At 36.9% G+C, this 24,821-nt stretch overlaps 1 protein-coding gene across 14 annotated transcripts in view; it reads left to right on the top strand.

The window, feature by feature from the left end:
• The window catches only part of NRXN1 (neurexin 1), a 4,168,553-nt gene that overhangs the window by 2,800,421 nt on the left and 1,343,311 nt on the right, over window positions 1-24,821 (top strand). The gene's annotated exons all lie outside the window — the stretch shown is intronic.

Here is a 24,821-nt window from a genome sequence, read left to right as displayed (position 1 = left end):
AAATTCCCAGCTCAGAAGGGCAGAGTCCAGCCTCTTCTCCCACAAGAGTGCAGTCCACGAACCTTCTTAATGTAAAATAACTGGCCTGAAGCCCAAGTGCCTAAACCAGAACTAATACACTTGGACACTGGGCTCTCAATCAGCAGTTCCCAACTTAGAAGGATGAAAGCTACCTGTCCTGCCACCACAGTGCTTGCCACAAACCTTCCTAATGTAAAACAACTGGTCTGAAGCCCAAGTGCTTAATCCAAAAGACTTGAATGATAGCTACACTTTAATCAAGTTACAACCAAGCAGTAATAAATACCATTGAATACTTTAGAGAATGTCTGGATTAGTGCTCAAGTTACACAAACAAAGCTAGATCCAGCAGGCCCGAATCCAGTCTATGCCACAGCAAACAAGGCGCACCAACTTCAGTAAGAAACAGTTCAGATATGCATGCACTATAAGCCTTTAACCAGAAATTCCCAGCTCAGAAGGGCAGAGTCCAGCCTCTCCTCCCACAAGAGTGCAGACCACGAACCCTCTTAATGTAAAATAACTGGCTTGAAAGCCCAAGTGCTTAAACCAGAATTAATACACTTTTAGAATAACAGACACTGAGCCCTCAATCAGCAGTTCTCAACCTAGAAGGATGTAAGCTACCTGTTCTGCCACAACAGTGCAGACCACAAACCTCTCAGTGCAAAACAACTAACTGGTCTGAAGCCCAAGTGTTTAAACCAAAAGGCTTAGAATGAGTTACACCAAGCAGTAATAAATACAATTGAGTATTTTAAGATGATGCAAAAGTAAAAAGAAGTAGGTAAAAACACAAGTACAGTAAAAGCAGATGAAATTTTTTTTTTTTTTTTTTTTTCTGAACAAGTGCTGAGATCAAAGAAACAGATTTGAGTGCTGAAACTAGAAAACTGGCTAGTTACAAGAAAAAAAAAACAAGCTAGAAGGCTTCCCTCAAACACAGAAGGGCTTGGGGCTCAGAAGCCTACAAATAGTCTGTACCACTTAACAAGAAAGGCAGGAAATAAGCTTAATTTTTTTTTTTTTCTATTTCCCAGATGCTCTCTTTGTACACAGTAGGAGTGCCTGAAATCAGAATATGATCTCACTGCACTCAGTTGAGTGAGCAAATGAGATGGGCCCAGAGGCAGGCTGAGGGGCGGGCAGTTTCAATGCCACTAAGATTAACACCAAAACAAAAACAGGGCGGGTGGGTGGGAATAACTGAAGAGCAGAATAACCAGTTAAAAATTCCTTCAACACCCCTTCATACACAGTTTAAATCAATTTAAATACTGTATTTTTTAAAAGAAAAAGTGCATAAAAAGGTACTTAAATTCTCTTATACGTCCAGTTGAATATAACCAAGTTCTTAGCTTGCCAAGCTGAAGTTTTAAAGCAGGAATTATTTCACATGCACCAGTTTAAATATGCAAGGACAGGAAATCACTGAATGTGGCTACCCCCACACCTGTAATTACTAGCAAATAACAAAATTCAGCCAACACTAGCTTTTAGTTCAAGTTACTGAAGAGCAGAATAACCAGTTAAAAATTCCTTCAACACTCCTTCATACACAGTTTAAATCAATTTAAATACTGTATTTTTAAAAGAAAAAGTGCATAAAAAGGTACTTAAATTCTCTTATACGTCCAGTTGAATATAACCAAGTTCTTAGCTTGCCAAGCTGAAGTTTTAAAGCAGGAATTATTTCACATGCACCAGTTTAAATATGCAAGGACAGGAAATCACTGAATGTGGCTACCCCCACACCTGTAATTACTAGCAAATAACAAAATTCAGCCAACACTAGCTTTTAGTTCAAGTTACTGAAGAGCAGAATAACCAGTTAAAAATTCCTTCAACACTCCTTCATACACAGTTTAAATCAATTTAAATACTGTATTTTTTAAAAGAAAAAGTGCATAAAAAGGTACTTAAATTCTCTTATACGTCCAGTTGAATATAACCAAGTTCTTAGCTTGCCAAGCTGAAGTTTTAAAGCAGGAATTATTTCACATGCACCAGTTTAAATATGCAAGGACAGGAAATCACTGAATGTGGCTACCCCCACACCTGTAATTACTAGCAAATAACAAAATTCAGCCAACACTAGCTTTTAGTTCAAGTTACTGAAGAGCAGAATAACCAGTTAAAAATTCCTTCAACACTCCTTCATACACAGTTTAAATCAATTTAAATACTGTATTTTTAAAAGAAAAAGTGCATAAAAGGTACTTAAATTCTCTTATACGTCCAGTTGAATATAACCAAGTTCTTAGCTTGCCAAGCTGAAGTTTTAAAGCAGGAATTATTTCACATGCACCAGTTTAAATATGCAAGGACAGGAAATCACTGAATGTGGCTACCCCACACCTGTAATTACTAGCAAATAACAAAATTCAGCCAACACTAGCTTTTAGTTCAAGTTACTGAAGAGCAGAATAACCAGTTAAAAATTCCTTCAACACTCCTTCATACACAGTTTAAATCAATTTAAATACTGTATTTTTAAAAGAAAAAGTGCATAAAAGGTACTTAAATTCTCTTATACGTCCAGTTGAATATAACCAAGTTCTTAGCTTGCCAAGCTGAAGTTTTAAAGCAGGAATTATTTCACATGCACCAGTTTAAATATGCAAGGACAGGAAATCACTGAATGTGGCTACCCCCACACCTGTAATTACTAGCAAATAACAAAATTCAGCCAACACTAGCTTTTAGTTCAAGTTACTGAAGAGCAGAATAACCAGTTAAAAATTCCTTCAACACTCCTTCATACACAGTTTAAATCAATTTAAATACTGTATTTTTAAAAGAAAAAGTGCATAAAAGGTACTTAAATTCTCTTATACGTCCAGTTGAATATAACCAAGTTCTTAGCTTGCCAAGCTGAAGTTTTAAAGCAGGAATTATTTCACATGCACCAGTTTAAATATGCAAGGACAGGAAATCACTGAATGTGGCTACCCCACACCTGTAATTACTAGCAAATAACAAAATTCAGCCAACACTAGCTTTTAGTTCAAGTTACTGAAGAGCAGAATAACCAGTTAAAAATTCCTTCAACACTCCTTCATACACAGTTTAAATCAATTTAAATACTGTATTTTTAAAAGAAAAAGTGGATAAAAAGGTACTGAAATTCTCTTATACGTCCAGTTGAATATAACCAAGTTCTTAGCTTGCCAAGCTGAAGTTTTAAAGCAGGAATTATTTCACATGCACCAGTTTAAATATGCAAGGACAGGAAATCACTGAATGTGGCTACCCCACACCTGTAATTACTAGCAAATAACAAAATTCAGCCAACACTAGCTTTTAGTTCAAGTTACTGAAGAGCAGAATAACCAGTTAAAAATTCCTTCAACACTCCTTCATACACAGTTTAAATCAATTTAAATACTGTATTTTTAAAAGAAAAAGTGCATAAAAGGTACTTAAATTCTCTTATACGTCCAGTTGAATATAACCAAGTTCTTAGCTTGCCAAGCTGAAGTTTTAAAGCAGGAATTATTTCACATGCACCAGTTTAAATATGCAAGGACAGGAAATCACTGAATGTGGCTACCCCCACACCTGTAATTACTAGCAAATAACAAAATTCAGCCAACACTAGCTTTTAGTTCAAGTTACTGAAGAGCAGAATAACCAGTTAAAAATTCCTTCAACACTCCTTCATACACAGTTTAAATCAATTTAAATACTGTATTTTTAAAAGAAAAAGTGCATAAAAGGTACTTAAATTCTCTTATACGTCCAGTTGAATATAACCAAGTTCTTAGCTTGCCAAGCTGAAGTTTTAAAGCAGGAATTATTTCACATGCACCAGTTTAAATATGCAAGGACAGGAAATCACTGAATGTGGCTACCCCACACCTGTAATTACTAGCAAATAACAAAATTCAGCCAACACTAGCTTTTAGTTCAAGTTACTGAAGAGCAGAATAACCAGTTAAAAATTCCTTCAACACTCCTTCATACACAGTTTAAATCAATTTAAATACTGTATTTTTTAAAAGAAAAGTGCATAAAAGGTACTTAAATTCTCTTATACGTCCAGTTGAATATAACCAAGTTCTTAGCTTGCCAAGCTGAAGTTTTAAAGCAGGAATTATTTCACATGCACCAGTTTAAATATGCAAGGACAGGAAATCACTGAATGTGGCTACCCCCACACCTGTAATTACTAGCAAATAACAAAATTCAGCCAACACTAGCTTTTAGTTCAAGTTACTGAAGAGCAGAATAACCAGTTAAAAATTCCTTCAACACTCCTTCATACACAGTTTAAATCAATTTAAATACTGTATTTTTAAAAGAAAAAGTGCATAAAAGGTACTTAAATTCTCTTATACGTCCAGTTGAATATAACCAAGTTCTTAGCTTGCCAAGCTGAAGTTTTAAAGCAGGAATTATTTCACATGCACCAGTTTAAATATGCAAGGACAGGAAATCACTGAATGTGGCTACCCCACACCTGTAATTACTAGCAAATAACAAAATTCAGCCAACACTAGCTTTTAGTTCAAGTTACTGAAGAGCAGAATAACCAGTTAAAAATTCCTTCAACACTCCTTCATACACAGTTTAAATCAATTTAAATACTGTATTTTTAAAAGAAAAGTGCATAAAAGGTACTTAAATTCTCTTATACGTCCAGTTGAATATAACCAAGTTCTTAGCTTGCCAAGCTGAAGTTTTAAAGCAGGAATTATTTCACATGCACCAGTTTAAATATGCAAGGACAGGAAATCACTGAATGTGGCTACCCCACACCTGTAATTACTAGCAAATAACAAAATTCAGCCAACACTAGCTTTTAGTTCAAGTTACTGAAGAGCAGAATAACCAGTTAAAAATTCCTTCAACACTCCTTCATACACAGTTTAAATCAATTTAAATACTGTATTTTTAAAAGAAAAAGTGCATAAAAAGGTACTTAAATTCTCTTATACGTCCAGTTGAATATAACCAAGTTATTAGCTTGCCAAGCTGAAGTTTTAAAGCAGGAATTATTTCACATGCACCAGTTTAAATATGCAAGGACAGGAAATCACTGAATGTGGCTACCCCCACACCTGTAATTACTAGCAAATAACAAAATTCAGCCAACACTAGCTTTTAGTTCAAGTTACTGAAGAGCAGAATAACCAGTTAAAAATTCCTTCAACACTCCTTCATACACAGTTTAAATCAATTTAAATACTGTATTTTTAAAAGAAAAAGTGCATAAAAGGTACTTAAATTCTCTTATACGTCCAGTTGAATATAACCAAGTTCTTAGCTTGCCAAGCTGAAGTTTTAAAGCAGGAATTATTTCACATGCACCAGTTTAAATATGCAAGGACAGGAAATCACTGAATGTGGCTACCGCCACACCTGTAATTACTAGCAAATAACAAAATTCAGCCAACACTAGCTTTTAGTTCAAGTTACTGAAGAGCAGAATAACCAGTTAAAAATTCCTTCAACACTCCTTCATACACAGTTTAAATCAATTTAAATACTGTATTTTTTAAAAGAAAAAGTGCATAAAAAGGTACTTAAATTCTCTTATACGTTCAGTTGAATATAACCAAGTTCTTAGCTTGCCAAGCTGAAGTTTTAAAGCAGGAATTATTTCACATGCACCAGTTTAAATATGCAAGGACAGGAAATCACTGAATGTGGCTACCCCCACACCTGTAATTACTAGCAAATAACAAAATTCAGCCAACACTAGCTTTTAGTTCAAGTTACTGAAGAGCAGAATAACCAGTTAAAAATTCCTTCAACACTCCTTCATACACAGTTTAAATCAATTTAAATACTGTATTTTTTAAAAGAAAAGTGCATAAAAGGTACTTAAATTCTCTTATACGTCCAGTTGAATATAACCAAGTTCTTAGCTTGCCAAGCTGAAGTTTTAAAGCAGGAATTATTTCACATGCACCAGTTTAAATATGCAAGGACAGGAAATCACTGAATGTGGCTACCCCCACACCTGTAATTACTAGCAAATAACAAAATTCAGCCAACACTAGCTTTTAGTTCAAGTTACTGAAGAGCAGAATAACCAGTTAAAAATTCCTTCAACACTCCTTCATACACAGTTTAAATCAATTTAAATACTGTATTTTTTAAAAGAAAAAGTGCATAAAAAGGTACTTAAATTCTCTTATACGTCCAGTTGAATATAAGCAAGTTCTTAGCTTGCCAAGCTGAAGTTTTAATCTGATATATAAGTTTTGGAAGTCCCTCCTAGGGGATTGGACATCTTTTTTTTTTTTTTTTTTGGTTAAAATACCTTCAGAGTTTTAAATTCAATAAACTAGACAACACTTATGAGAAAAGAATGGAAAGAATATTCTGCTATGTTTTTGTTTATATTGTCTAATGTTATTTAATAATGTATTTAATAATTTAACCTGCAATATCTGCTATAGTTCTCTTTTATTTGCTTTTTGTAATTTGGCGATTGATTATCGTTGCTTGCACCTTGTATAAAGTTGGCCTACCAAATAAATGCAACATTTTCTCTGACAAAAAGAAAAGAAAAGAAGAATATGACTAAAGAATATATGATCAGGTAAACTACTTCTGAATATGTGCAGTGATACGTCAAGCATACGCAGAGACAAAGTAGTAGGCCTACTATAGGGAGGACTTGTTATCGTTATAGTGCAGAGTGAGACCTTTCAAATTCCGATATGGGCTTTCTTCATGGTTGGGGCTACAGCCCTGAGAAATGGAACCACTACCTCCAGCTGGAGCACAAATGTTGTTGTTGTTGTGTCTTTTGGCTTTTCCTGGTTAGGGGTCGTCACAGCGAAACTCTGGTCCGCTAATGATTGGCAGTAGATTTTTTTTACGTGCCGAGTTGCCAACCCTGATGCACACCCTTCAACGAAGGTACGCCTATTCATGCATGTCTCCACACAGAAGGCGCTCTAGCTGAGAATCGAACAGGACAATGTCTTACTGTGAGGCGACAATGCTACCGCAGCACCACCTTGCTGTAGCACAAATACCCTCCGGAAGCTTAGCAGACGATTATTTATTTATTTATTTATTTGCATTTGTTAACCGGGTTTGTCCAGCTGGGTAAGAATTACCCTTTTTCAGTGGAGACCCGAGGGGAAAAGCCCCAAACAGACATACAAATACATACGAATAGAGACAAATTTACAATATTACAGAGGAAAACAATATTATGGGTACAATGGATAAGAAAAACAAACAATGAAAGTTTGAGGATATGAGTAAGGTAGGCCAGAGGCATACATGCAAAAGATTTATGAAAAGGTGTTCTGAGCAAGATCTCTGAATTAAGTTAAAGTAGGCAAAGAAATGATGATTTAGGTGTGGAGTTAGTAGTGTGGGAGTTTTAGGTGGGAGCATGTGAAGGACATTCCCATTTGGAGGAGAGATGGGAGAGAAGCATGGATTTGAAATTGAAAAGATTGCAATGAAATTATTCATAGGAAATGCTACAATATGCATTTCTAAAGAGAATTAATTACAGCAGTACCAGTGATGTGTCGAATTATGTAATGCACATTTTTAAAATATCTCATCAGGCTGTTTGTGTGGGTTAATGTTGCAGAGAGTACACTAGTGACATTGCAGAATTTTACAAAAGAAAACAAAATGTCTGATTAAGTATTCTCTTCTGTTATTTATCACTAAACTAATACTTTTCCCTGTTGAGGATCTGGAAATGGAAAATGATACATGTTTAGGAAGACTCGTAAAAGTCAGTGTGACACTCACAGATGCTAAAAATGACAGGAAGCTGAGATGATTATTTTATTATAATTCTTCAAGCAATTAGGAGGATCTGAGCAAACACAACCTTGCACTATTGTGCATCAGTGCAAAAGTGTAAGCAGCCTGTTCCCACTGCAGAGGTTTATACACATTTCTACAGGGAAACTGTCACACAGTATACTGCCTTTCTGAATTAACTGCATGCCAGCAGTTCTCAGACTGGTTTGCATTTCATGTCATTGCAAACACATAATTGAAATTTCTACCAGAAAAGGGTTATATACATATCCTTAAATGAGATGTTTAATGCATGATCATTTTTCTATTTTCCATGATAACAAGCAGCAGTTATTTTGTATTACAGCCATTTGTTTGTAAATGTAATATTCAAGAAGTAAAATGTAAGAGATTATTTTGATTGGTTCCTTATTATATGATCGAAGACACATTCTTTCAAATTCGTCTTGATTGAACTTGAAAGCACAAAATGGCAAAATACTGTAATGGCATATAAGCAAATTATTTCCCTGGGAAAGAAATCGCTTGGCCGCCTTCATTATTTTGCCATTTTTGTCACTGTAGTGCAATCTCAGAGTTGGTATATTTAAGTAGGGGAGTGCGGGGGGCACAGCCCCCCACTTTATGTAATGTTTTAAAGTTTTTTTTTTTTCTTTTTTGGAACAGCAATTTTTTTTCCCTGGGAAAGAAATCGCTGTTCTAAGTGCTCGGGACTGAAAGCTTTCACTTACATGGGGTTGATAAATCAGCATTTGCTTTTTTAAGCATTTGCTGATTTAATATAGGCCCTATTGATTTTGTGACTTTGTTATCAATTCTCATATCAAGCTAAATACTATTTATTTTAATGGACTTACCTTGTTCAGAATTTGATCAAGTGTTAGCAATAGCTGACATCTAAAAATGGTGGCTAGTCCAAAGTCAGCAGTAAAGGTATATTGTGAGAAACAGTTTAGACATCCTCTTAATTCATGAGTTTTAAAGTGTACCACGCTAGGTTTGAAAGTGAGATGACATCTGTATGTCCTTTGGTACAGTTCCCTGCATAAATTATCACATGATACGTTGTGGGTATCTGCTTAGCATTTTTGATTAAGGAAGAGTACAACAAAATGCATCATAGGGTTATATAAAGCAGATTACTAACTTGACCGAGTAAAACCTGACAGCCTTAGCCTTTAGACTCAGGGTCTGGACAGTATCTTGAACATCTCCCATACTTTTCCTGGATCTTATTCTCAGTAACACTAAGATGCTTGGATCCTTTTGTTTTAGTCACATTTTAAAGGACCTTAAAAAGTGGGTTGTGATGGTCATAGAGAAGGTCTCTGAGGGACATTAAACTGTAGATTACAACATACCAAAACATCTTATTTAAATATCCCCTTGATTCTCTTATCTAATAACTGACGCCAACAAGATCCTGAGGGTCCAACAATTGTAGTAATAATCAGCACCAATTCCCCAAGGATGAAGCCACGATCCAAATACTTATTTCACACAGCTTTTATTGCAACCAACAAACGAAAAAAAGCACTGAACTGGTTAAGCGCTTTCATGTATGTCCATACACTTCATCAGAACAAGAATAATAGTTAGATTCAGAATTTAAATACTTAAAAAAATGCCAAAATCTTTACTAATAGAATAATTGTGCTTTTACACTTTAAGCCAAAATACAAAGCTCTACTAAATATACATTGTCCGACACCATTTTTTTAAAAATATATAACATCAATCTGATGTCAACATATTTCAAAAATACTTAATTGATATAAAAATTTTTTTAAAAATATATCAGTATATAGTGAATGAAAAATCACTAATACAAATGACATTACATAACTTGATTCAAACATATACCATAACTGTTGTAAAAGTATATTATACTATATTAAATATATATAAAAATTCATTAATATATAAATATAAAAATAACAATGTGATGTCTTAAAAATTTAGAGACTGTTTGAAAATTGGAATATACTTATATGAAAAAATATTTAAGGATAGATACAACCCCCAAAATACTACATCAACTTTTAATAAGGGGTTTGGTGGGAATGACTTCATTTAACCCTGGAACACATGCTGCATTAAGTTTAATTTGCCATTTAATTTCCCTTTCTCCCACCAGGGTTTTGATGTTACCACCCCTGGGATTTGGTTTCACAATTTCCAAAATGGCAAACTTATACTTACAGCAAATCTTGTTACTGGCCACATGATGGTATAAAGCATTATTCACATCTTTTTTCTTAATACCGTACATGTGGTCATAAATTCTATTCCTGAGCTGCCTGTCAGTCTTTCACTCATAAAAATAATTACAACTTAAAAAGAATCTTGGAAAATAACAATGGGGGTCATTTTAAGGGGCTTAGTAACAGGAAAGGCATGTATTGTTGCTACAACTGCAACATATGCCGGTATATTTCTGTAGGTCCCTATATTTCTGTGTGTTCTTTTGATAGGACCATTACAGTGCCTGGATATGTAGATTGTTGTTCTCAAGGGGTTATTTACATCACCCTATGTTCCACATGTCCGGCATTTTACGTCGGCATGACGACTAGGCATCTAAAAACACGCATTAGAGAGCATCTTTACAGCATCAAAAAAAGGGATGACACCAATGCTTTATTCAAGCATTCTTTAGTATGTCTTAATTTTAAGAAATTCTTGTTTTCCGTTTTAGAGGTTTGCAACAAAGATATGAGGGATGGGGATTATAAGAATTATTTGCAACAACGTGAAACTGACTGGCAGGTCAGATTAAAATCTGATTCCCCTCCCGGTTTGAACGATGTTATTAATGTAAAATGTTATCTAAAACACCGTGAATTACACATTAACAAGAACAGTGATTTTTTATTGTTGCATTTCATGTAGACAAAAAATTTTTTTTGAATTGATTTTTATATGGCTAATTGATGGTATTTTATTGTTTAATTGAACAATTAGCTTAATTATTTTTAGTATTTAAGCCATGTGATCTCTGTAGTGTTTTATCATTCTGAAGAAGTCTGTGACGAAAGCGGAGAATAAATTTGTAATACGCTATTTGGTTGTTTTTTCATCTTGTCCATTTTTGCTGCTTCCATTGGTGGACTTTTATTGGTTTTTTGCCTGTCAGTCTTCCCTACATAAGAACATTGACAAGAACAACAAATAGCTAAGTAAATCAAATGTTGAGATTGACAGTTACCATTTACAAACCAAATTTTGTTCTTATTCACATTGTTTAATATACAGCTCTCTCCCTCAAATATATACGAACATTGTGAACAGTGTCCACATTTCCTGGTTCCTGATTGAATACCAGACCTATTTAAACTTTGTCTACTAGATTTTAATTCAATAATCTTTTTTATGTTAAACCCTGTTTTATACACAAACTTGGGATTATCACTTATTTAATACCTATTAATTGTTTTCATAAAATTAAAATGTGGTATCTTCTTCTTCTTTCAGCTGCTCCTGTTAGGGGTCGCCACAGCGAATCAACTGTTTCCATTTCTTCCTGTCCTCTGCATCTTGCTTTGTCACACCAACACTTGCATGTCCTCTTTCACCACATCCATAAACCTTATGTTAGGCCTTCCTCTTTTCCTGTTACCTGGCAGTTTCATCCTTAGCATCTTTTTTCCAATATACTCTGCATCCCTCCTCAGCACATGTCCAAACCAACGTAATCTTGCCTCTCTGGCTTTGTCTCCAAATCTTCCAACCTGAGCTGACTCTCTAATATACTTATTCCTAATCCTGTCCATCCTCATCACACCCAGTGCAAATCTTAACATCTTCAACTCTGCTACGTCAAGCTCTGACTCCTGCCTTTTTGTCAATGCCACTGTCTACAACCCGTATAACATAGCTGGTCTCACTACCCTCTTGAAGACCTTTCCTTTCACTCTTACTGGTACTCGTCTGTCACAAATCACTCCTGACACTCTTATCCACCCACTCCATCCTGCCTGTACTCTCTTCTTCACCTCTCTTCCACACTCACCATTAATCTGAACTGTTGATCCCAAATATTTAAACTCATCCACCTTTGCCACCTCTACTCCCTGCATCCTCACCATTCCTCTATCCTCCCTCTCATTCACACACACATATTCTGTCTTAGTCCTGCTGACCTACATTCTTCTTCTCTCTAGAGCATATCTCCATCTCTCCAGGGTCTTCTCCACCTTTTCCCTACTCTCACTACAGATCACAATGTCATCTGCAAACATCATGTTTCACGGGGACTCCTGTCTGATCTCATCTGTCAAACTGTCCATCACCATTGCAAATAAGAAAGGGCTCAGAGCTTATCCTTGATGTAATCCCACCTCCATCTTAAACACATCTGTCACTCCCACCACAGACCTCACTGCTGTCACACTACCCTCGTACATATTATGTACCACTCTTACATACTTCTCTGACACTCCCGACTTCTTCATACAATACCACAACTCCTCTCTAGGTACCCTGTCATATGCTTTCTCTAAGTCTACAAAAACACAATGCAACTCCATCTGACCTTCTCTGTACTTCTCAATCAACACTCTCAGAGCAAACATTGCATCTGTAGTGCTCTTTCCCAGCATAAAACCATACTGCTGCTCACTAATCATCACCTCCCTTCTTAACTTAGCTTCCACTACTCTTTCCCATAACTTCATGCTGTGACTGATCAATTTAATCCCTCTGTAGTTACTACAGCTCTGCACATCACCCTTATTCTTAAAAATCGGTACCAAAACACTTTTTCTCCATTCCTCAGGCATCCTCTCACTTTCCAAGATTTCATTAATGTGGTATAAAGGTATATATTTCAGAAAGTTCAGGGAATGGTTTACCTGCTGCAGAAATAAGAATATTTTTTCATGACAGATATCCTATGTGTCACAAGAAGAGAGAGGCTGTGACATTCAATGGAATATTTAAACTACACCATTAGCAATCAAATGTAGATAAGAGAGACTCCTGTCCCACATAAACTGTGCCATGAATACATGAGCGATGATGGAGGAAGGGGTAATGGTGAAAGATTTAATTTTTTTATTTATTTTATTTATTTTACATTTGTTAACCGGGATAATCCATCTGGATACATGTCCATTTTCAGTGGAGGCCCTGGGAGAAAAGCTCCAAAGAAACAATTTACAAGACATACAGACAATGCTTAAAACATATTTCAACTAGGTCCACTAAGAATATCTAGTTGAGGACACATATTAAGAGTCATGCTATAGACAGGTACAGTTATCAATAGATTTATAAACAACAAAAAAGCAAGCAAACTAACACAAATATACTCTAATTCTTTTGTTGTGGAATACAAGTTTATGCAGGTGAGTCAAGAGACTATGTATTACGGCAAGAGTTGCTTAAGTATAGGAGTGGGACTGGAGTTAGTCCGGTGTGGAGCAGGGACATAGCCATTTGTTGTTTAGATGACTTTTGATGGACCTTTTAAATTTAGGTAGGGAAGATTCCAGGGTTATGGGTGCAGGCAGGGAGTTCCAGATTTTGAACGTATAAGAAGAGTAGATGGAGTCACCAGCATGGTTGTGGGTTCTAGTAACTGTTAGCAGTAACTTGTCTGAGGAGCGGAGTTGCCTAGGACAGGAGTACTGTTGGATTATGTTACTTAATGAAGGTGTTATATGTGGTTGGGAAAGCAGTTTGTGAGTGATGATCAGTTGATTATAGATTAGTAAATTTGGCAGTTCAAGCCAGCCCAATTCCTTTAAGTTGTGACAGTGATGGGTTCTGAAAGAGCTGTTATTAGCAAATTTGGCTATCTGATTGTAGCAGGTGGTCATTTTGTTGGTTTCTGTTTTGGATAGATTGGTCAAGACTGGAGATGCATACAGTAGTGTTGAGAGAAGGTGGGTCCATGAGCCATTGTGGATGTAGTTTATGGGTCAAGAAGGATTTGTGTTTGTAGAGACTACCCAGCTTTTTGTTTGTATTTTTAATAGCCAGGTTAATGTGTATATCAAATTTTAACTTGTTATCAATGGTAACTTCTAGTAGTTTTGTGTGGGATTCAGGTGAAATAGGGTTACCATTTTTAGAGTGAATGGTGAAGGAGGAGATAGCAGTGGTAGTTTGTGAGGAATGAAATAGGAGAAGCTTGTTTTTTTTGGGGTTAAGTATGAGGCCATTCTCAATAAGCCAGTTTTTGACTGAGTGGAAGTTATCCTGGGTTTTATTGTGTAGATCCAGGAGCGACCTTAGGTCAACTGGTGCCCTAGGCAAAAATGCTCCAGGGCACCTCCTACCACACCATCTGGTGCCCCCATCCTGGTCTACCTACACCAAATAAATACTGGAAGAGTGCCCCTGCTACAGTGGCGCCCTAGGCGGATGCCTAGTTGGCCTATGCCTAAGGCCGGCTATGTGTAGATCAACCAGGATAGGGGCACTGCATATTATAGTTGAATCATCTGCGTATTGGATAAGTCTAGAACTATTTGCAGCTGAGTGGAGATTATTTGTAAAAATTGAGAACAGCACGGGGCCCAGTATAGATCCCTGAGGTACCCCAAGTGTGACAGGTAAGAGTGGAGACAAGTTATTGTGCCATAGTACTGCTTGTTGCCTATTGCTGAGGTAGTTTTTGAACCAGGAGACTGATCGGTTGTCTAAGCCTAGGTTTACAAGGTGGGAGATGAGTTTGTCGTGGTTAACTATATCAAATGCTTTTGATAGGGCTATGAAAAGGGCTGATGAAAGTTTACTGTTGTTGCTGTTGTGGTTTATGGTATCTGTGAATGCTAACAGGGCTGTAGTTGTGTTATGACCTGGGCGAAAACCGTGTAGTGTTTGAAATATGAGTTCTTGATTAATAAGGTGGGACATTAACTGATGGTGAATACATTTTTCTAATATTCTAGCTAGTGGGGAGAGGATTGCGATTGGTCTGTAGTTTGATATGTCATAGAAGCTTCCCCCTTTGTGAAGGGGTATAATGTAGACAGTTTTCCAAATCAGGGGTACTGTGGCTTCAGAGATTGATCTGTTTATTAGTATAGAGACTGGTATAGCTATTTCAGCTGCTGACAGTTTTAAGAATTCATTGGAGAGGGAATCTGCTCCTAGTGTTGTTGGCTTTAATTGGGAGAGTAGTCTTCTTATGTAGGAGGTTGGGGTGGGTTGTAGCTTAAAAGTGGGACTGTTGTTGGATGTAGGGTGGTCACCTGTTGTATTGGCAGTGAGCTGCTTTTGTGCTAGGGCAAGTACGGTTTCAGTAATGAATATATTGAATAATTCAGCTATGTTTTCTTTTGTTAGACCTGTAGTTGGGGGTGGGGTAATGGTTTTAGCAGGGTGTAGTAACTTGTTTAAACCTGCCCAGAATTTCTTAGGATTATTTGTGTGTTCTTTTTGATGGGTAATAAAGTAATTTCTTTTATCTTGCATGACTCGTTTCTTGGTGAGATTTCTAATCTGTTGGTATGCTTGTTGTGTTCTAGGGTTTTTGTTGGACCTCCAGGTTGTCCAGGCTCTGTTCCTTGCTGTTATTTTTTGTCTAGTCTCCCTAGTTAACCATGGAACTGTGTTAGCTTTAACTCTTGTAGTTCATACAGGGACATGCCTTTTCAGTATTTTTAAGAAGGTGGAGTTGAAGTGTTTGGTGGCTTCATTTAGGGGTAGGTAATACAGTTCAGATCAGTTGTATTGCTTTAGCTCTTGTGTGAAGTTGGTTGGGTTAAAGTGTTTTTTTGTTCCTGATTGTTTGAAGTATTGGGGTTTGGGGGAGGTGGGAATTATATTTAAGTAAGAAGGTAGTTTGATGGTCACTTAATGAGTCAGGAAGGGTGCCTGCTAAGTAGGAACAAGGTATCTTATTTAGTAAGATCCAGTCTAATAATGTCTCTTTTTTACTATTTTAGCTATTCTAGTGGGCTGTTTGTTTACTTGAGAGAAGGTTAGCAGGTTGATATGGTAAGTGGGTGTTTGGGAGGAGTTGAATGTTAAGCAGCAAATTATTTAAGATGAAAAATAATGAAAAATTACCTCCCATCGCTAGAAATCATCTCATCTTCACAATTCTTTATGCCTCCCCCATACTCATCAACTTAAATAAATCAGACTTAACCAAACTAAACACTTGCTACAATAAGATAGTAAAGTTTGTTACAGACTCACCCTACAGTTCACATTACTGCCTGGCACTCAAGCAACTTTCCTGGCTAGAATTACTAAACCTGCTCATCTTCAACCAAATTACAATAGCCCACCACATTCTATATAGTCCCAAAAACAAAACTCCTGTATTATAAGATCTACTGAATGTCTACTCCAACAAATGCCTACTAAGATCCACCAAGAAAGCATTAGTCTACATAACCAAAAGTAAAAATAGCTCTGGGGACTCCCTCTTCTCCTCATGTTTTGCAAAAACAAGGAACAGTATCCCCCTAGGAATCAGGACCACAGAAAACAAAAACAATAAAAAAAAATCCTCTGGTCCCATTTAGATAAGTCTTGGATATGTAACTCTACAGACCCTGGGTAACTCTTTACAATAGAGCTATAACATACTCTCCACATTATTGAAATAAACCCTTCCTGTAAAATAATACTCTATTTATAATAATGCCCATATATGCCTAATCACCATCTGCCTATCTCTATCTTGCACCCCCTACATAACCATGCTCTCTCTGCTACTGCTGAACTATATATACCTACAAGTGAATGCAGACTTATCCCACTATAGCTTAACAGACACTCTATGTACAATATCACCATTTTATAAGCAAACTCCAAATAGATCCCTTCTGTTCTGTACTCAAATAACATGTAAATTTTACTGTATTTATGTACTAACCATTTATTAATTGTCACCAAATAAGTGACTGTAACACACAACAACAGTATTGTATGCTCATGTATTTTATTGTAAGTTTGTGCTCTTCAGATATTACTTTTGCTTGGTACTTAATTTACCTGTGTTTTTATTACATTTATTGTACTAATCACTATGGAGCTTTTCTCCCCAGGCTCAGCTGAAAATGAGATCTTTGCCCAGTCAGACTCTCTCGGTAAACAAATGTGAAATAAATAAATAAAAATAAATAATGAAACAATTTTAAACAATATATTTGTGGGACTTCAGTTATGTCGATATTTATTTTGGGTAAGAGTCCATAGAAAATGTTATTAAATTGAAGTTAATTGAATAAATAAGGACGTTTGCACCCTGCTAATAAAATTTCCCTGAATCAATGACTGCAGTAAGAGGAGTCTATCCATGGATGGTTACGCAAGTTTTCAAGTTACATGAAAAAGCATCACTTTATACATAACTGAGTAGGTTTTGGAATGCACCAAGATTAGTGGACAGTTGGAGTTATCACTAAAGATAAGTTGAATGGATTTCAGCATGAGCCAGGGTTATTAATGTATTACCTCTTGTGAAAGAGAACATTTTCATTTTGATAATATGCCAAGAAAAAATTATCCTTTAAGTTCTTTTGAGAGAAGTAACATGGGAAATTGGAGATGCTTGGCCAATGTAACTGAGATATCACACCCTGACTAGTAATGTGGTTACAGAAAAATATGAATGCCAACCACAGTTGTGGATCACCCTTTGAAAGAAAGGAGTATCTACAGTTGGAGGTGAAGTTTATGAGCCATTTATAGATCTTGAACTTTGGTTATGAAACAGAAGAGAAAGTGAACAAAGTGTCTGAAAACAAAAGATACCGCACACCACTGTTTTTGCATGGGGGTAGCATGAGAAGAAAAGCATCAGTTCATAAATTACAGTGAGGATTTGCTCATTAATGTTGGTTGCTTGGAAATGCACATGGACCCAGGAATGACAGGGCTTTCTAAAATATATATGCAGCAAAGTTGAGCATGGCTTTGATAGCAACAGAGGTAGGCAATCACTTCTGACATGAACAGCAATAAAGATTTAGAAAATACATTAAGTATATTTAAGTGGACTGAAGCTATCTTCTAGGGGTGTTTAATCAGTTTGTAGTTTGAATGTAACAATGTAACAAAAGCAAGAGTATGACATAACAGCAGAGGAGTGAACTTCACCAATTTGTTCAGATTCAGTGAGTTGAAAATGACAGCATAAGAGAACAAGTGTAGAAAGTGGCACATACATATTATTACTGCAAGTGTTGCATGTACATCACAACTGAAATGAGTAGTGGTGAGATAATATGTAGGTTTAATAGGATTGAGCAAATATTTCTAAACACACGAGACATTACATGCAGGTATCTGCTGCAACCTATTTATTTATTTAATATTTTTTTAATTGGGTAAGTGAACTGGTCCAAAGACCCTTTTCAGCCATGACCAGATTCATTGAGAGAGACAATACAAATTGCAAGGAAAAACAATACAACATTAGTCAAACGTAACAAGGTACATTTTTCAAGATAAATGCTAGAACACAAAGGAGAACTCCACCCAAAAGTCAAGTTTTTCTTTCCAGAAAGTGTTTTCCCTTCCCTGTAATCCAGCATTAAACACTTCACATACAGGAAGCCATCATTTAATAATTATGTTTGTTTTCTTTCCTTCATCACAACAGCTACTAAGAGTGGCACAGTAATCAAGTTAGGTCACTTGTCCCAACAACAGAGCCATTAACAAAACAACAACATTAAAATGTCCCTTATCAGTTACAGATTGCCAGCATCACACCTCAGGTAAATAGTGTAACCTGGAGTCTGAACAAAGGCAGGGCTTTCACACTTAGTTTTCATATGCAAATGTCTTTCCTTTTAATATAACTCAGTGCCACAAAGAAAGAAAGCAGATATGTTCGTCTAACTCTTACTTTCTGCTTTGATTTTGCATTTCTTCTACACTGTAATTTCTGTAAAAGTGCATGTTTCTTCTGGAGTTGGGGAAAGTAGATTAACATCAAAGACATAAATTCTAGCTACAATATTTAAAACTGCAAATGCAACACAAACCATCTCAGCCAAGTAACACCTATTAATCACAGGGTCAGATTTCTCACACGAACACTGAACTACAGTTGTTACTTTGAAAAGAACAGTTAACTCAGCTACGTTTTCAAGCCCGTCACTCAGACATTCCTTAAAATGCTACAACAGAGATGGCCAGTAATGAAAATCAGAGGAAGCAAAGTAACTACAAATGTGGATTGATGCTGACAGTGAAAAGTAAGCAAATGCAGCAGTGTTGTCAACTGTGAAAAGTAAGCAAATGCAACAGTGTCAACTGTGAAAAGTAAGCAAACACAGGAGTGTTGTCAACTGTGAAAAGTAAGCAAACACAGCAGTGTTGTCAACTGTGAAAAGTAAGCAAACACAGCAGTATTGTCAACTGTGAAAAGTAAGCAAACGCAGCAGTGTTGTCAACTGTGAAAAGTAAGCAAACGCAGCAGTGTTGTCAACTGTGAAAAGTAAGCAAACGCAGCAGTGTTGTCAACTGTGAAAAGTAAGCAAACGCAGCAGTGTTGTCAACTGTGAAAAGTAAGAAAACGCAGCAGTGTTGTCAACTTTGAAAAGTAAGCAAACGCAGCAGTGTTGTCAACTGTGAAAAATAAGCAAACGCAGCAGTGTTGTCAACTGTGAAAAGTAAGCAAATGCAGCAGTATTGTCAACTGTGAAAAGTAAGCAAACACAGCAGTGTTGTCAACTGTGAAAAGTAAGCAAACGCAGCAGTGGTGTCAACTGTGAAAAGTAAGCAAACGCAGCAGTGTTGTCAACTGTGAAAAGTAAGCAAACGCAGCAGTGTTGTCAACTGTGAAAAGTAAGCAAACGCAGCAGTGTTGTCAACTGTGAAAAGTAAGCAAACGCAGCAGTGTTGTCAACTGTGAAAAGTAAGCAAACACAGCAGTGTTGTCAACTGATGAGGGAGAAAACTACAGTGAATGATCCCTCATCATAAGGATTTCTTTCTGTCCCTCTAACATGACATGTGAAACGAAGGTGAAGGCACTGAATGTAAAACAAAATAATGCTATGCCATGGCAGCCTCCTTCAGATCATTTTGGGGTATACAAATTAAAAAATAACAGTAACCATTTACTTTGATACGGATGCATTAGCAATGCAGAAAAAACTCAAGACTGGATGAAAAACTTTTTTTTTTTAGTTTTTGGGTGTGGTTTTCCACTATCCACTGTACTGTTTGCCTCTCAGTTGTAAGGCACAGTGAGTTACTATTTGATTTTGTAATGCTGCCTGTCTCCTGTCAGCTACATGTATCTCATTCCTAGTGTAGAAAGTGAAAACTCAGTAACTGAAGAAATGAAAAGCCAGGAATCCAAACAACTGAATGAATGTTGTAACAACTTTGGATTAAATTTCTTCATTCATTCAGTTGTTTGTATTCCTGGCTTTTCATTTCTTCAGTTAATGTATCTCATTCCTAATTCCCTTTCTGCTTTCCTTCATCTCAGCTGTCCTAGCTCCATGCATGGATAAAATATGTCTGAGAAAAGCATTCAAAGGCATTAGGCTGATTTATACACATTAATTCTCCGGTTCGATCCTCGGCTGGGGTGCCTTCTGTGCGGAGTCTGCATGTCCTCCCTGTGGTCACGTGGGTTTCCTCCGGGTGCTCCGGTTTCCTCCCACATCCCAAAGACATGCTGCAGGTGGATCGGACACTCTAAATTGGCCCTAGGTGTGCGTGTGAGTGTGCCTTCTGTGGAAGGTTGGGCGCCGGGCTGGCAACTCGACACCGTAAAACTCCACTGCCATTCAATGTGCGGACAAGGTGATCCGCTGTGGCGACCCCTAACCGGGAAAAAGCCGAAAGAAGAAGAAGAAGACAATTTTTTTGAAACAGTCACCAAAGCCATGGATGAGGGGAAGACAGTGCACACCACCTACCTTGACCTAGCCAAAGTCTTTGACACTATTCTCCACTCGGGCATAATAGATAAACTCTCCCAGCTAGGTATCAACCTGTATATTACTAGTTGTTGTTGTGTCTTTTGGATTTTCCCAGTTAGGGGTCGCCACAGCGGAACTCCGGTCTGCTAATGATTGGTAGTTGATTTATACATGCTGAGTTACCAGCCCTGATACACAACCTTCAATGAGGGTATGCCCATTCACGCATGTCTCCATGCAGAAGACGATCTAGCTGAGAATCGAACCGGACAGCATCTTACTGTGAGGCGACAACGCTACCGCAGCACCACCACCACGGGTTTTTTATCAACCACAGAATCCACAGGTAGCATCAATGATCAAATACCAACAGTTTTCTTTGAAAACACAGCTTTAATGAAAATGAACAAAAAACACATACACTCCATGCATTAACGTCTCCTATCTACTACGTTTTCATTTGCAAGTTACTTCATCAGATGTGGACAGACTTGTGAACCATTCCTTTTATATTCCCTCTACTTGGTGAATTGAGTTAATTACCCAATAAAATAAGAATGTTATTTAGCAATTAATACAGAATGCAATAAATATAAAGTGACTGTGTGCATATACAACCTTCTCTGAATGAGACTTACATATACCACCATTAAAAACCATGTTACCTAAATACTTCTGTCTATAAGATTCATGTTTTATGTTAAATCCTTCATAAATTAATATCAAATCATATAAAATCATGCACTTTAAAACTTTTCAGACTTATTTAAGGAGATGTTAATGCCTGGAATGTATGTATTTTTTGTTAATTTTCATTAAAGCTGTGTTTTCAAAGAAAAATGCTCTTATTCCATCCTTGGTGGTACCTGCAGATTTTGTTTGAAGTGAACTTTGATACCTTGGTGAATATTTTACTTTACCAGATGGGTAGCTAACTGGCTCACTGATAGAACCCCCTCAAAGTAGGGGAAGCCACCTCTAGTAGTAGACCCGTAACGAACGGTGTACCCCTAGGATTGGTCTTGGGGCCTCTACTGTTTGGGATATACTTTTCTGAGGTGCAAGCCAGAACCATTGGTCTGTGGATGACCAAGTTTGCAGATGACTGCAAGCTGGGTGCTGTCTTAAATTCCCCTAGTGATGTGAACATCCCCTAAGAGGGCCTTACCCAAACTAATGACTGTTGCCAGAAGCATGGCCTCAAACGGAATGCCAAGAAATGCATCATTATCCCCTTTGGGGAAAATGTCATCCCCATTAATTATCACATTAATAACAATGTACTAAGCATGCAATCAATTGTGAGGGACTTGGGTACCCAGGCTGATAGCAACCTGACTTTTGACCACTGTGTTGCCTCCGTTGTACGAAAGGCTTTATACATGGTCCACCTCATAAATAAGGGTATTTCATCCAACAAGGAGTTCATAACATTCATATATTCCTCCCTTATCAGACCCATAACTGAGTACAATGCCCCCTTCCCTTCGGCATGTACCCTTGATAAGCACATGCAGGAGTTGGAGAGACCACAAAGGTTAATGGCAAGGAAAATCCAGAGTGTTAAACACCTATCCTATACAGATAGTCTAAAAGTCCTGTCCCTCTACTCAGTCTCATACAGACTGCTCAGAGGTGACCTGTGTCTGACATACAAGGCCATTTCAGACCGAGTCTTGATGGAGTTGCTGCATATCCATAAGACAAATTCCACTCATGCAACCTACATGCAAAGATTTGTGTCCCAAAGTCTCCCCCATCCGTGGAATAGCCTTCTTCTCCATTTCAAGCAGAGTACCTCTCTAGCGCTCTTTAAGAGGAACTTGGACGACTGGATGGGAAACAGAAAATATACCTCTGGGATCCCACCTATGTCCCTGCTGGACAGGTGAAACAAGTGCTGACTTTGTGGGGACATGGATGAAATTATTGGCTAGCCTTATAAGGGCTCCGGGCCAATAACCTAGTATCATTCTATGAACCTATGAACATAATAAAGTATAATAATAAGAATTAAGTAAAAAAAAAAGCCTAGCTGTCCAATATATGTCAATTGCATTGCAATAAATTGTTTTCTACTTCTTTCGGCTTTTCCCAGTTAGGGGTCGCCACAGTAGATCACCTGTCCGCTCATGATTGGCAATGGAGTTTTGTGGTGTCAAGTTGCCAGCTCGGTGCCCAACCTTCCACAGAAGGCACACTCATGCACGTACTCACACCTAGGACCAAATTAGAGTGTCCAATCCACCTACAGCATGTCTTTGGGAAGTGGGAGGAAACCGGAGCACCCGGAGGAAACCCACATGACCACAGGTAGGACATGCAGACTCCACACAGAAGGCAGGGATAACTAATGAATGAAAAAAGTAATACGAAAGAAAAATACAACTGAGGAATTACAAAGTATTACTTATTTAATAAATACTTGCATTTATTTATTTATTTACATTTCATTGAGCACATTATTCTCACTAGTCCAATGGTGTTTCTTCCAGGGGACACCTGAGGTGATACTCATACTAAGTAGGGTGAATTTGGTAAGAACACTATGGGAGCTATATTAAATTAAAGTAAACCACTGCATTGATCCTCATCAAAGTGTGGGATGAATACAAGAAAGCAATAAGGAAAAGGCAGGAAAGATTTAATTTTTTGAACCAGTTATTATTAAACACAATTCCTGTGAATGCTAACATAAAATAAAAAAAATGTCAGAAGAAGGAGCATGTAATAGCTGTAACACTGAAGAGACATCACATAGTTTTTTGGATTGTAAGAAAATGAAGTTTTTGAATATTCATATATGCTTATGACTAGAAAGTATTTAACAATATTAATTTGGACATGGCAGTCAATGAAAAACATATTTAATCTATTTCACCACCTCACTCTTAATGTATCTCTAACACTATCCCCCTGCCTCTTCAACCTCTTCCCTTCCTCTGTCTCCAACCACTGTTAATTCTTACAGTCTCAAAACAACCTACCTGTCTAGTCTGTCTCCTATACTCTACCTCCCCTACATATCCTACTAGCCATTCTTACTTTCCTTTCTTGTTTCCTAACTCCTGTACAACTAGATCCTACCCACTTTTAATAAGCATCTGCATAACGATTAACTCATTTTGCTCTAAGCAGCTTAAATAATATTGTAACTAGTCACATTTTCTTCTGCTAATTGTTTAAAACCTTGTTTGTGACAACTCACATACTTGTCTGCCAATTGTTAATACTCTGTATAATTGAATTGTCTGAGGAGCTTTTTTTCTCTCCAGGTCTCTGCTTGTAAGATCCTATAGCTGATTGTTACTACTATGTTACTAACATTTAATAAATTGTTTTCTAGTCCTGAGGAGCTTTTCTCCCCGGGTCTCTGCTGAAAATGAGCCAAAAGCTCAGCCAGACTAACCTGGTTAACAAATGTAAAATAAATAAAATAAAAATAAATAAATAAGCACGGGAGTGAAAAATAAAAAAAAGGGATACAATTTCATTCATTGTTTTTTGTTATTTATGGAAAACAGCTTCTGAAGAATTGCTATATAACCAAAGAAAAGATGATAAATAAGTAATATGTAGTACAAAAAATGGTTATGGTGGAAAAAGTGGGGCAGAAGAATGTAGAATGTATTTAAGAAAATAAATATGGAAATTGCTTTTATAAAGATGTATAAAGTGTGATATAAAATGTAAATATAATGAATGTGTAAGTAATGAAATAAATATGAAAAAGCCATAGTATAATAAAACAACCTCTACCCTTTTTGATTAGTGCCATGGGAGCTTTTACATCCATTGGAACTACCACCAAGTCAGGTAGATAGTGACTTCATTTAACATCTTATCTGAAGGCCACCTCAGTTATGGAGAGAGAGAGAGAGAGACAGAGAGACAGACAGACAGATGAAAAAAATAGGACTGAGTACAACTCTTGTGTGTCTAATGATTAACTTTTTTTGGATCTAAGTCTAAGATCACTTTAATCAATAATAATAAGTTCATATAAGTTCAGGTGTTAACTTGCATCCAGTCTTAATTGCCCCTCAAGCTCTTTTTATTTTTGAAGAATGCTATTGAGTACACACTCAACATTTATTCTGAAAATAACAGTAACAAAGTGAATCTGTGGCAGACAAGACAAACAACACTGTGATTAAATAAATTATTGTTCCTAACCTTCATCTTTTGGAATAT

This window comes from Protopterus annectens, chromosome 1.part2 (assembly GCF_019279795.1).
Source record: "Protopterus annectens isolate FY-2018-M chromosome 1.part2, PAN1.0, whole genome shotgun sequence".
Lineage (NCBI taxonomy): Eukaryota > Metazoa > Chordata > Ceratodontiformes > Protopteridae > Protopterus > Protopterus annectens.
This window is presented reverse-complemented; position numbering and strand designations above follow the sequence as displayed.